Here is a 14,657-nt window from a genome sequence, read left to right as displayed (position 1 = left end):
TGCAGCCAATTAAATCTCCTCCATCCATCTATCCATCCACAAACTGTAAAGAAGCGCAGGAAAATGTTGACTCTCCTCCACTCCTCCCTGCATTTCGTCTGCACTTGGAGTACTTGGTGTGATTGTTTTGTTTGCCTAACATGAGGAAACTTCCCATGTATATATTTATGAGGGGGCTAACCAATTACATTGTGACTGCAGAGCTGCAGGCAGTGGTGTAGCCCCACACACCCCAGCCAAACTCCACCCACATACACACACAAACACCATCAAAAATAAATCAAAGAAACTAATACCATGAATGGTGCATCCTCTGCTTGTGTTGTTTTAGTCTGGTCTTTTCAGTATTATCATGCCCAACAATTAACTCAATGTGTTTGTAATTATTTTAGCACTGAATAGATTACTGGTGCATGCCATGTATGAGTTACTATTGTCTCATGATGAATCATCTACAAATATTTTTACTCTCTCCAAAATCTGCCAAAAATAAGCCCCATGCGTTTCTATGGGCTTATTTTGGTCCGAAGCTTGTCACCTGCCTTCCTGCCTTTGGGACAACAACTCCCATTGTTAGTGCAGAGACATGAACATCGTGTCATTATATACAGATCTCTGACTTAACTAAGTGCAGTCTTTCAGGATAACCAGCCAGCAGGGCACTGGGTCTCTCTGGGTTCGCCTGGCTCCCCTGTGGATCAGGTTTCTCTGGGTTCGCCTGTCTCCCCTGTGGATCAGGTTTCTCTGGGTTCGCCTGTCTCCCCTGTGGATCAGGTTTCTCTGGGTTCGCCTGTCTCCCCTGTGGATCAGGTTTCTCTGGGTTCGCCTGTCTCCCCTGTGGATCAGGTTTCTCTGGGTTCGCCTGTCTCCCCTGTGGATCAGGTTTCTCTGGGTTCGCCTGTCTCCCCTGTGGATCAGGTTTCTCTGGGTTCGCCTGTCTCCCCTGTGGATCAGGTTTCTCTGGGTTCGCCTGTCTCCCCTGTGGATCAGGTCTCTCTGGGTTCGCCGATCTCTCCTGTAACTCAGGTCTCTCTGGGTTCGCCTGTCTCGCCTGTGGCTGTGTCTCTCTCGTGAATCTCTAATTGAGAGCCACTTCAGGGTGTGCGCATTTGTGTGAAAGTAGGTAGTTATCCATGTAGATATAAAGATGTTTTTCCAGTAGTTTGGTCTTCATCAGTTGCTTCCACTTAAAACTCCCCTCTGGAAATACAAGCTGTTATGTTTTAAATAGAATGTTTTTTCTTCTTCTATACTGTAACTTCTATGGTAGATGCTTACTTTGAATTACTGGTGTTTTTGTATAAAAGCTGGAACATCTATAATCAGGTATCTTTGTGCAAAGGCTTATCTCTAATGGTCCTGCTTGCCTCCGCAGATATGAAATACGTTACCAGCATCTCATCTCCCACAGTTAAGTAGCTGATCTGTTATAAAATGGTAACAAGCTCATTTCTCAGGAGAAAATAACAGAACAAAGACTTGCGCGGCATATGTTCGCTCCACAAAGTCAGATATTTTTCATGTGGGCTCTGTGAGAGTGATTAGCTGTGATTTGGCTGTCTTTTTGTACCAGGATTCAGGGCCAGTACACATTAAGGATGATTGCATCCAACTGTAACTCCAGCTTATTCAACCATTGCCAAAAAGCACACAAATCCATAAAAAGTATGTATTTCATATCTACTGTTATGGCAATGAAAACATTATAGCTCTGGGTGTATTTTCCAATAGTTTTGAGTATTAGTTTTCCATTTGTTCACCACACACAAAAAAGCATGAAAAGATGATCGTAAACTTTTCCTCCCCCTGGAGTTTTGTAATAATCATTTTTAACATCATAATATTATCATTAATGGGCTACTATTTGACCTCAGTACATCCCTTCGTCTTTAGTGTCCGACTTCCCTCGGTAGTCATTGGGATTTTTTACAATTATCACAAATGATCAGAAAATACTATTAACAGAGGAATTAACAGAGATGACAGGCTAACGTTTAGTAAAATCATTTTTTCTGAGTCGAGAGTAAAGTTGTTTTAAATACCTATCGCCTTTGGATTAGAGCTGTCACAGCATACATGACTGTTCCTTATGGTAAAACACAACCCCTCCACCTTCAGACCACTTCTTTCTACATCTGATTGACATCCTCCTTCTTTTCCTTTGTCTGTTTTCCATTCTGTTAGCTGTGCCTGTCAGTGTGCTAAACCAGGCAGGAGCCAGCACCCTGAACAAGACCCCTGTGCCCTCACCTCACTGAATCTGCTCTCTCTCTCTCTCTCCCTCTCTCTCTCTCTCTCTCTCTCTCTCTCTCTCTCTCTCTCTCTCTCTCTCTCTCTCTGTCTCTCTCTCTCTCTCTCTCTCTCTCTCTCTCTCTCTCTCTCTCTCTCTCTCTCTCTCTCTTACAGGATGAAGGGCCACAACACCTTATTTCCACAAGTGCAGTATAAAGTACAAAGACTTCTTGCTCTGCTACATATCATGAAAGAAGGGTGGTCCCTTGATTCTGCTGGAAGAATAGCTGGAGAAGATTGGGTGACTGAGGAGGAGAAGGAACCCGGAGATTCTTTTTTTATTTTTTTTTAGCAAATGCCTCTTTTCCCTGTTTTGCTTTGGCGTCTGTGGAAGAGGATTTTTTGCAGAGACCAACTTTTTGCTGCTGTTTTTTAAACAAGATGGAAAACCTTTATAGACACATTATGCTCAAAGCATGCAAACTGACACCGATATATATAGACATGAACACACTCTTACCAAACAAACATACAGGCCAACACACACACACACACACACACACACACACACACACACACACACACACACACACACAAATATTCTCTCAGACATCCTACAGTGTACATACCTGTATGTGCATTTGCCAACTTAAACATACACGCGGACAGACAGACACACACATAAACACACACACACACACACACACACACACACACACACACACACACAACACACACACACACACACACACACACACACACACACACACACACACACACACATATATACACACACCAGCCTGCTGCCATTTTGGTTTTCGTGCCTACACAGGTGATGTGCTCTGTGACAGGGCGAGCTCTGAGAAAAGAAGAAGAGAAATGGAGAATCCAGGAGAATTTACATGCATCATTCCTTAGGATATAGGGACCAAAGGACTTAATGCTTTTTAAAAGAATATAAATATATATACATATATATATATATATATTTAAAAAACTCTTACCTTGTAGCTGCAAGTATTACAATTTAATAGTAGTCAAAATAAATCATTAAGTCAATATCCGGTGGCCTAAGTAAGAATAAAAAGATAAAGGAAATAATGTATACATTGAAAAAAAGACAAGGAAACGTAGTAAAGGGGCTGATTATTATGTTCTGGTTGCTGTTTTGCCACCAGTTAGTAGATTAGAAAATGTAGAATACTAGAAAAGTAGATTTGCTCTTTTTTGCTGTTGTTTTTTTTAAAGAAAAAAATACTTGAACTTGTAAAGTAAGGGGGGAGGGATGAAAAAGAAAAAAATATTCATTTTGTCTGTCCCGTCCCAGTGGGCTTTGGGGCATTGGGGTCTCTCTCTTGGATGTTACGGTCGGGCCGCTGGACATGTCCCTCATCATGGTGTACAATTCACTCACAGCACTATCTGACAGCTATAAAGGAACTGTTTTTGAGAAGAGGGAGAAGAAGAAGAGAAAAGGCAGATGAACCTTCCGAGTGTCTGTGCTGGACAGGGTGCAGATATGAGAGGCTTATTTCCCACAAGCCTTTGTGTTCAAGCGACAATCCACTGTAAAAAAAAACAAGCAAATCGGACATGGTGTGTTTTCTTTTGAGCTCTATTATTACGACAGGGAGTGTGCTATTATAAAAGTTATTAAAGAAATGCATAAAGAGAAGCTTCTGAAAATGAGATGGACTAATGGACAAAAATTAAGGCAAGCAAGAGAAGAAAATAATTGAGTTGATAGCTACTGAAACTGCCAAAAGAGTGGACTCAACAGTATAACAATGAATTGGCTCTCGTGGCGTTGAGTAAACGAAAAAAATAGACCCATTAAAAATAACCATGTTTTAGGCAAGAGGGAGAAAGAGAGAGAGGGATAGGGATATTTATGTCTGCTGAAGCCGTTCTAAAGCTCTGGTGAGATTGAGAAACATCGCCTCATCTCCCCGGCTGTAGAACAGACACAAGCAGAACTTGCTCTGAAAGACACACTAGATTTATCGATGGCAAAACAGTGGAAGCTTTTAGAGCTCATTTAACTTTGTCGTATATAATGTACATGCCACTGTTAACATGTCCCATCCCTGACCTGCTTTTTTTTCAAATATTATATAATGAGCCTGTGGAAAAACCTACCTATCCGACTCAACCTAACCTAACACAGTGTGAATTACAGCCATACCACAGCCATCATTCAGCTCCTCCCTGCCAATCCATGCCTAGCAGAACACAGCTCTGAACTCTTAACTTGTCAGGCTTTCACTTCGTGTCCACGAGACCCTTTATTTGGACTATTTTACAGTGGTGGATGCAGCTGGCCCCTCTATGAAAACCAGATCAATATGTTTGCTATGAGTCTCGAGGAAGGATAAGATGGCAAGTCATTCACTGTCCACACTTCCTCAAGTTCTCTCAGTAGAACACCAGCTCTCCCCCCTCCCTCACAACTCCCTGAGAGTTGACTGAAGGCATATGGAGGGGGAGGTAGAGCTGGACATGGAAGAGAAGGGGAGAGGAAAGTGGGAGAAGTCAACAGCCAAACCCTGATCTCTGAGCTCTACTCCACGCCAACATGTCCAACCTCGTCTTACTTTATCCTTTAAAGTGATGCTTCTTGGAGTTTTCCCCCGAGGACCGAAGCCACAGCAAGCGCAGCCTCCATGTATCTGTGCTGGCTTGCTCTTGGGGAATGGGATTGAAGGGTTGATAAGGAATCACTTGGCATGTATTAGGTACTTGCTGCCTTCTGTCCAGCCTGTGTCTGTTTACCTCTGGGACTTGCTCTCCAAAGCAGAGGGGACGCATTCCAAGTCACTGACTGAAAGCCCTGCCTGCCTGCCTGCCTGCATCACACAAGAGACATCAAGACACATGACTTTCATTCTCTTTCTCCCAGCTGCTTAAATACAACACAATGCCACTCTTTTCTGTGAGCGAAAAGCTCTTGGATTTGTCTTGATTTGTATCCTTGTTTTTATCATACCACATTACTGTAATGAATGTTAGCTTCTGACTTTGTTTTTGTGTTCCTCTGTTATGAATAGACACTCTTCTGTTCCATCATGCCTTCCAGAACCCCAACCTAGCTGTTCATAGCTGTTCAGCTGTTCCCCTGGAACAATGTTTCAAACCAACCTGCAGTTCAGTGTTTGTCTTCAGTCGCCTTCGATTATCTCTTCCTCCGTATTAGACATGCTATTTCACCTTTCCCTCTAATCACGTTGTAATAGTGAGGCTCTATACATTAACACCAACCAAGTGAAAAGTCATCTGCATAATCACCTGGACCAAATTACAGTGGGGATGGTCCCTTGAATGCTCTGTGATGACAGAAGGTAGATTAGAGAGAATTATGTTTGTAGCGGCTCCCTGGCAAGGATGCCGACAGCTGACCTGGCACCGATATCACCACAGCCATATTTATGATGGAGATGAGATGCAGGAAGCAGGATGAAACCCTCCATGTCAAAGCTACTCTGGGTATTAATGTTGGATATTTGATTGGCGTGGGTATAGATTATGTTGAAGATAAGGCAAAAGAGACCCGGTTTGAAATATTGCTCCAGGCACAAAAGGTACTAAACAATAGCAGGTTGAAATGGTTAGCAGACAACCAACTCTTCCGTTTAAAACCCCTCAGTTCCTCTGTTGTGGCTGCCTGCCGGGTGGCCTGTGCTATTGTACTTCAGCTTTCAGCACTTAATTGTGTCTCAACAATTGCCTCAGAGGCTGCCATTTTCCACAAAATAACCAGCTCTAAAAATGTTGTCTTTTTCACGGCAGTATTGCAGTCGGGACACCTGCAAAGCACAGAATATTGTTCAGAACTGGAGGAGCACAGTAGTTATTTTGAATCAAAACGATGCCCATTGAAACAACAGTGCCAGCTTTGGTCATGGGTTGTCGCGACTTGCCTTCAAAAACAGTAAAAACACTCAACCTTTAGTTGTTATGAAGTCAGCCAAACATGTAGGAACTAGGAAGCCACATGAATTAATGTGAAGTAGGTCAATATGAATGCATGTTCTTCACAGCAGCCCTTTTGTGCTCATTATTTATGTAATGCTGAATTAATCAATAGGAAACCTAATGTTCCGTGAGCGATGAAATCTCCTATGCTTGTCTCTCTGCCACTTCAAAAGGAACTCCTGCAAGACTAGTCCCATTAGCCTCCCCAAGAGCCCTCTGATGGCTCCTACACCAGATAAATGCTGCATACCCTTACAGTCAACTTAGAGCAAGGTTAGGTTCAGCCTAGGTCCAATCCCCTGCCCAGTCTTATATTCCCTGCTTGGCTAACGTGCTACGCGTGTATAGCCTTTCTGTTGCACCAGGGAGCTGCAGAAACATGCTTTGGAAGGCTAGATTAGACCATGTTAAATCAGGGAGATGTTTGAACGAGGGTCCTCTTATTGCTCTTCCACACAGGGGAGGAAGGTTATTAGTGTGACATGCAGTGAAAATAGAAATAGCTGTAGTGAAGCCAGGCTCTGGAACATCAGAAATGAGAAGTGGGTTTTATATCCTTCTTTTACTGACTGCAGAAGGCTGCCAGCTCAGCCCATCTCAGCTCAGATCTGGCCCTGTCTGGCCTTAAGTCGAGGCACGGGCTGTCTGGAGAATGTTAACTTAGGGGTGACTCGCCTTACGCAGGACTGAAATCCACCCACTCATGTTCAGATGAGAATATTTAGATTGACATTATAGGTTATTGATGTTGTTAGTTCAACTCACTTTATGTCTGTTTGGAAACATAGTACCAGTCAAAGGTTTGGACACGCCTGCTCATTCAAGGGTTTTTCTTTATTTTTAAATAAACTCTACATTGTAGAATAATAGTGAAGGCATCAAAACTATAAAATAACACATATGGAATCATGTAGTGACCAAAAAAGTGTTAAACAAATCAAAATATATTTTAGATTTTAGGTTCTTCAAAGTAGCCACCCATTGCCTTGATGACAGTTTTGCACACTCTTGCCATTCAACCAGCTTCACCTGGAATGCTTTTCCAACAGTCTTGGAGGAGTGCCCACATATTCTGAGCACTTGTGGGCTGCTTTTCCTTAACTCTGCAGTCCAACTCATCCCAAGCCATCTTAATTGGGTTGAGGTTGGGTGATTGTGGAGGTCAGGTCATCTGATGCAGCACCATCACTCTCCTTCTTGGTCAAATAGCCCTTGCACAGCCTGGAGGTGTGCTGGGTCATAGTCCTGTTGAAAAACAAATGATAGTCCCACTGAGTGCAAACAAGATGGGATGGCGTATCGCTGTAGAATACTGTGATAGCCATGCTGGTTAAGTGTGCCTTGAATTCTAAATAAATCCCAGACAGTGTCACCAGTAAAGCACCCCCACACCATCCCACCTCCTCCTCCATGCTTCACGGTGGGAACTACACATGTGGAGATTATCCGTTCACCTACTCTGCGTCTCACAAAGATACGGCGGTTTGAACAAAATCTCAAATTTGGACTCATCAGACCAAAACACAGATTTCCACCGGTCTAATGATGATTGCACGTGTTTCTTGGCCCAAGCAAGTCTCTTCTTCTTATTTATGTCCTTTAGTAGTGGTTTCTTTGCAGCAAGGCCTGATTCACACAGTCTCCTCTGAACAGTTGATGTTGAGTTGTGTCTGCTCCTTGAACTCTGTGAAGCATTTAATTGGGCTGCAATTTCTGAGGCTGGAACTCTAATGAACTTATCCTCTGCAGCAGACGTAACTCTGGGTCTTCATTTTCCTGTGTCTGTCCTCATGAGAGCCAGTTTCATCAGACTGCTTGATGGTTTTTGTAACTGCACTTGAATAAACTTTCAACGCTCTTGAAATGTTCCATAATGACTGACCTTCATGTCTTAAAGTAATGATGGAATCATTTCTCTTTGCTTATTTGAGCTGTTCTTGCCATAAAATGGACTTTGGTATTTTACCAAATAGGGCTATCTTCTGTTTACCACCCCTACTTTGTCACAACACAACTGATTGGTTTAAACGCATTAAGAAGGAAAGAAATTCCACAAATGAACTTTTAACAAGGCACACCTGTCAATTGAAAGGCATTCCAGGTGACTACCTCATGAAGCTGGTTAAGAGAATGCCAAGCATGTGCAAAGCTGTCATCAAGACAAAAGGTGGCTACTTTGAATATAAATATATTTTGATTTGTTTATCACTTTTTTGGTTACTTAATGATTCCATATGTGTTATTTCATAGTTTTGATGTCTTCACTATTATTCTACATTGTAGATAAAAGTACAAATAAAGAAAAACCCTTAAATGAGTAGGTGTGTCCAAACTTGGTACTGTATGTAAAATATAATATAACAAAAACATATTTATGGTCATGTCAACGGTCACTGTAATGCCTGACCTTCTCATGTAACATTAGCACCTGTGAGGCAGTTATTCACACTTCTTAACCTCTGGTTATTCTGCCTCCTCTACTGGCTCTAGTTATAATACCTTCCTAGTTTGCATTCCATAAAGTCTGTCCTCATGAGGAGATAGAAACCTAAGAGCTCCGAGGCTGACAGAGGGGCAGGGTAACCAATCCTAAGAGCCGAATAGGTTGACTAAGAGGCTAGTTAACCAATCATCTGAGCTCTGAAGCTGGTGGATGGGTTGAATAACCAATCCTAGTGAGCAAAGAGAGATCTGCCTAGCATGTCTAGCAGACCCCAGCCCCTGGGTGTAGAGAACACTCACCCTAAAATAGCAGTGATTGTCAAGGAAAGGAAGTGAAATGTAATTGACTGAAAGTGGAGAGATAATTAAAGGAACCTGTTGGACAGGAGGGAGAAATTAATGGCTCTCATTTAATAGCTGCTTTGGGAGAAGAGGAGAGCTTTTCCGTCATCTCGCTTAGGTAACGCAAAAAGGGGTTTTCGCCGTGGAAATGGGATTTTAGCTGAGAGGGGAAGTGAAGTGGGTTTGGAAGGGGGGGATGCGTGCTAACTGAAACTCCACAAAGTCACTTCGATACTCAGGGCATCAGGCGCTATGATGTCATGATTAGTGGAAACTTTCAGAGCCTTGCCTTCCCCATGGGCCCTGCCTGCCTTGTCAGGCTGGGGAGGAATAAGAGCTGCGTATTCACCCAGTGGCGCAGAGAGTATGGTGGGAGCTGGGGGAGCATGCTGGACCTCTGCCAGGGCAGCTGGAGGAGCCAGAGACAGAATCACACTGTCAGTCAGTCAGGGGGAGTGCTGTCTGTCATTGAAACATTAATGCCTTGGATCCATCAGGTCATCGTGCAATTTTAAAAGACACTAAAAGGAAGACTTTGATCCTATCATAAACAACATAAAGAGCAGTCAATCACAGAAAAGTGTGGGATCATGTTTGACAACAAAGCTGGAGATTCGAATCAAAGTGATTGAGACAGAATTTTTTATTCCTTCATGTAAATAATAGAACACAGAAACAAATGAGTCAGGAAGTAAGAACTGTACAGTAGAGAGATCTGTCTATAGTCGTCGCCTGGCTGTGTGGACATTGATGTCACTATAAAACGTATCCACAGCAGTGCAGGGAATCTTTGGAGAGGGTGGGATATTTTAACCTTTTGGCCTTTTGGTTACTGAGTAAATATGAATGAATATGCACTATACACTCAGCTGAACACCCTACATAACAGGGAGAAGATAGCAGAGATCTGATTCTAGATGATTTAGTAGGGCTTCAATTCCAGCCTGGAGCAATCCATTAATTAGGTTTACACTGACACATCATGATATTTCTGACAGTTGAAAGATTGCCTGCGCACTAGCTAATTGGATTAGTCCAATCGGAGCTGATGAGACTGATATATGTGACCTCAAAGACGTGAAGAGTAGGCCCGCCCCTCATTCTGCTCCGTGCCATGCAGAGGAGCAGGTGATAGTGATAGCAGCCATTAGTTCGCTAGTCACTAGCTAGCTAGCTTGCCACCCGGGCTGGGCGGCGCCCGCCAGTCACTGCTATATTCCACAGCTCCACGGGTATGAGCAGAAGGGGGTGAGGGGTTGCCAGATTGGAGCTGAAAACATATTTACACATTATCCAAACACAGAACACAGGTGTATGATGAGAAAAAGAGAGGGCCAGGTGAGCCGGATGCACTGCTACTAGAATGAATGACTACCCTGCAGATCTCCCTGCCTCTGTGGCCTGCCCCTGCCTCTGCTCTCCCCACGGCCCGAGTACACAGCTGCCTGGGGTACTCCTGTACATATTACAGCTTATTTTTTAATTCTGTTAAGGCTTCTTTATAGACGACCGTACAATAAATCATGTTGAAAAAAAAGAAAGAAATAATTAATATATTTCACTGACTACGAGAATCAAACTATGAAATAATTTATCAAAAACAGTAGGGATTTTTTTTTTCTTGTAAATTGAAGCGCTGATGTTAAAATGGATTTTATATTAATGTTGGTAAATGGTTATTTTTTCCATTCTCTTATGTATTCTGTTTTGTTATCTGCTGAAGCTGGGATGGACCCATTGTCTCAAGGTTTATTCTGATATGCTTTGAAGATACATGTTGAAGAGACTTTTTGCTACACAATCCCGTATGGAATTACTTGTTAATGGGCAAGTTTAAAGACATGCTGTTGACAGAAAGCTCTTACATTCAGTACAAGACTTAGAAACTGGACTGTAAAGATTATAAAAGGTCATGGCGATTCATAAAGATGAATCCAACACACACAACACACAACACAATTTCGAGAGGACGCATCGGCTGTAAGTTACGTTCAAAAGGATTTCATTGTCGACCTTCTGTTCTTTTGGAAAACCTCAGAACATTTGTTGTCAGATTTGTTTTGAAAAATAAGCTGTCATTTACCGTGATCATTGTCTTTTAGCCATACATTTCTCTTTTGTTTGATCATTTCTTTCTTCATCTTGAATTCTTTTTTTTTTCTAGAAAAGAATCAGAGACATCTCTTTTATTGTCATCTTTTCTGTATGCGGGAAGTTTCTCTCAGACATAATTTCTTAAGAGCTATTTCAACATTACTGGACAAACTTGTATATAACAACTGTGGTTGACTCCAACACCACTGAAGAAAATGTGCCACTAACAGATTAAAAGTTCCACAACACTGTTTTGGTCTAGTCAGGTCAACCCATGGCCTTGACACCAAACTGATCAAGAGAGGGAAGTCTGCCTTAAAACACATTCATTCTCTCTGGCAGTATTACCTTAAAAGCGTATCACATACATTGTATTCTGGGGATGCCAATGCTAGTTCTTTTCCATTGTTCGTAACCATGCTCTGGTTTTTCCTTGCAGAGATGACGAGTTTCTGTTTAATTGAAATGCAGCTGTCAGTTGTAAAGATTGCCTTGTGTCAGTTTTGCCTCAATCCCACTTCTGACACCAATAAGGACGGGGTCATACAGTACAGTTGCATTTCCATCGGTTACATGGACCAAATTTTACCACATGAAACCAACAGAGCAGAGTTGCCCTAATCAAACATGAAATGAGAGCCTTTGTGCAACCATTCAGATATAAAGGAAAGCAAAAATCATCCACTGTACTTTGCTTCATGAGACATTACATTCCCAGCTTCGCTCTCACATTTCATCCACTTGATTTGACTTCTGTCAGACAAATAAAACATGTAATTTTATGTCATTTATCATCACTTATTATTTATTTTAGGTACTTATTAGCTGATTTTTTTATATTTTAGATATAATTGTATATCTTTCTCATTTTTACTTGAACAAAGTTAGTTGATTATCCCTATTTTCTCAAAACAGAACTGTAATTTGACTTAGTGTTGGCACGGGTCTGTTTTCCCTAATTCGGGGTGGTTTCTCCCATAGTGCTCCTGAACTGTAGTTCTCTAGTTCATTATATTCTGCTTAGACTAAAATAAAGCACAGTCCTGTAGAAGATTGAGCCTGCATTGTCCTCCTTTTATTGATTCAATCATTTACAATCAACTAAAGTCTGCTGAACTTGGAAGAGCATGCCATGACATGGCCTTGGTTGGTATAGCTGTAAAACATCTTGTGGTGCCTTCTGTCATTTGATATATAAGCAGAATGCATTTAGAATGTGTCATTGTATTAATTGAGATAATAGTGCTAACCATATCTGAATAACAAATTAGATGAGAAGGTTAGTAGAAAATCGTTTAAAAAGGATGAATAATGCATAATAAATGGGACGGAGATTGGAAGTGGGAGGGGAATCATTTGTGAATTGATGAACCTGAAATGGATATTCCATCGACCTCTGAGGTGTAACAGTTGAAACAAACCAAGGTGCACGAGGGATTTTTGTGAGTTGGCATCTGACTAATAACAAGTAGAAGATCAATAGACGAATCAATGAATTTGATCTCGTAGACCATAATAACAAAGGGAAAGGAAGGAAGGAAATATTTGTAGTGCAGACAGAGGCTTCAGTAACGTTGAGCCTGTCTGTGGTTAACTAAGTGACCTTCTTATGGACCAACTCACCTCCGCTTTCGTTAACCCTAAACAGTGAGGACACCAGCCATGACACATCACACATCACAGCCCAGTTCAAAGGTTACACTCAGTTAGGCCAAATACGATTTTACTCTTTATTTTGAGTATCCCTGGTTGGACAGCACAACATCCCAGAATAGAGTATGTCACCCAAGGGATTTCAATGACCACATAGTCCCCACAGACACTAAAGATGTATCTTCTTTATTTGTCCCCCGGTACAAAGAGAATAGTATCGGTGTGGAAACAGATCTATAGTGGTTAAATCTGCAGATGATAAAAAAGCAAAAGGCTCAGTTGGAACAGTAACTCGTAGCCATCACACGGTGACTCCTGGTCTGTCTCCCTGGAGACTTCCTCATTGTGCTGCCGACAGTCCATGATTCCTCATGACAAACTGGATAGGTCCTCGATGTGAGTCTTTGCAGAATTATTTCTGCCTTTTTGATTGTGTCTCTCTCCTACCCCTGAGATTTCACAGTGTTGCCTCTGAGCTATAAGCTTCTGCAGCTAGCTACCACTGTCGATACTCAATCTGTCCTGTTTCCCCTAAAGCCAATGAAACACAGCTAACAGGCTTTTGGTTGTTTGTTTTCGGGGAAGGAGGGGTGTGGGTAAAAGAAGATAGAATACTACAAGAACACTTCCATCTGTACTCTTCAGAGTGTAGAATACCAATTAAAGACTGGTTGAAGATTTTAAAAAATACATTTAAAAAGCTGTTATGGGGGAGATAATAAAAGAGATGGATGTTTTTATGTTTGGTTGTGTACTATTATGAGAAAGGGTCAGATTGTTTCAACAACGTTAATTTGAAATTCCTCTGAATGGTTATCCTCAATTAAGAGATCCCCACTTTTTCAAGCAGGAGAGGTGTGGTGAGTTCTCCAAGTTCTCTCAACCTAACAGCTCTTCAGTTCCCTCTTTTGTATGAGGGTGACACACACCTACTTCTCTGATAAGTGAGAAGTTCACACTTGGTAGGTGCTGTGTGTTGATACAGTCTGGAGTCCCAATTAGAGGTGAGAGAGAAAATAAATAGGAAATTGATCAAATAGTTTTAAAAAAACATCCAGTTGATCCTGCATCCCGCTTACACAGGTATGCTAATAAGGATTTCATACACTGTAAAAAAAATAATAATAATAAAAAATCTTGTTGTTTTTACGATAACTTACTGGCAGCCAGGTACCTGTAAGTTACTGTAGAAAAAAAGTACAGTATGTTATCGTACATTCCATAGAAACTACAGTAATGTACTGCTAAATTAAAGTTTATTTGGAACTTACAGTAGCAAACCTTTTTGTACAGTAACTTACAAGTAACTGGCTGCCAGTAAGTTACCGTAAAAACAACACTACTTTTTTTTTTACAGTGTAACTACGCTGTTTTGGCTACGTCGTAGTATGTTGTAATATTCACCATAATAATATTATTATTGAATAATATTGACTTATTATTGGTCATTTCGCATGCATTTAGCATATGATGTTAATGGTCCATCAATGTATCGTTTTCTCCATTAGGGCTCCCAAGCATGCCACCCTAGCAACTTCAACCAGGCCTATTATCATGTCCTTGTAATGGGTAACATGTCGGAAACACTAAGCATAGGCTATGCCACTCAAAAGCCTCTATTTGCTCACAATAGTCTATTCAAGGCTGAGATCAGTCTAGAATAACTCCCAGCCCTCTGTAATCCCCTGTAAAGTACTAGTTGCTTTGTGCATCTTTCTGTCCCTGGAGGGGTCTCTAAAATGACAGGAGAAAAGGCTATGCGTTTTTGATTCCATCCCCCTTAACATGTAGATTCTGAAATAACAGAGGCTTATAACTAAATGGAAGTCTGGAGTGGACCCTGGGTAAGCATAGCTGCCCAATCATTTTAATCCTATTGTGTTTTACAAAAGCTTAATCAATATCTAATCAAGGAGAACACA

At 41.5% G+C, this 14,657-nt stretch overlaps 1 protein-coding gene across 3 annotated transcripts in view; it reads left to right on the top strand.

Moving 5' to 3' along the window:
- Positions 1–2,959, top strand: part of LOC135503940 (CUGBP Elav-like family member 4) — a 211,859-nt gene extending 208,900 nt beyond the window's left edge. For all 3 annotated transcript variants that reach the window (XM_064922148.1, XM_064922156.1, XM_064922143.1), the window contains one exon: positions 2,407–2,959. The gene's annotated coding sequence lies outside the window, so the exon portion shown is untranslated. The remainder of the gene's footprint in view (positions 1–2,406) is intronic.
- The last annotated feature ends 11,698 nt before the right edge of the window (positions 2,960–14,657 follow it).

This window comes from Oncorhynchus masou, chromosome 2 (genome assembly GCF_036934945.1).
Source record: "Oncorhynchus masou masou isolate Uvic2021 chromosome 2, UVic_Omas_1.1, whole genome shotgun sequence".
NCBI lineage: Eukaryota > Metazoa > Chordata > Actinopteri > Salmoniformes > Salmonidae > Oncorhynchus > Oncorhynchus masou.
Note: the sequence above shows the minus strand (reverse complement) of the source record. Positions and strands in the feature narration are given on the sequence as shown.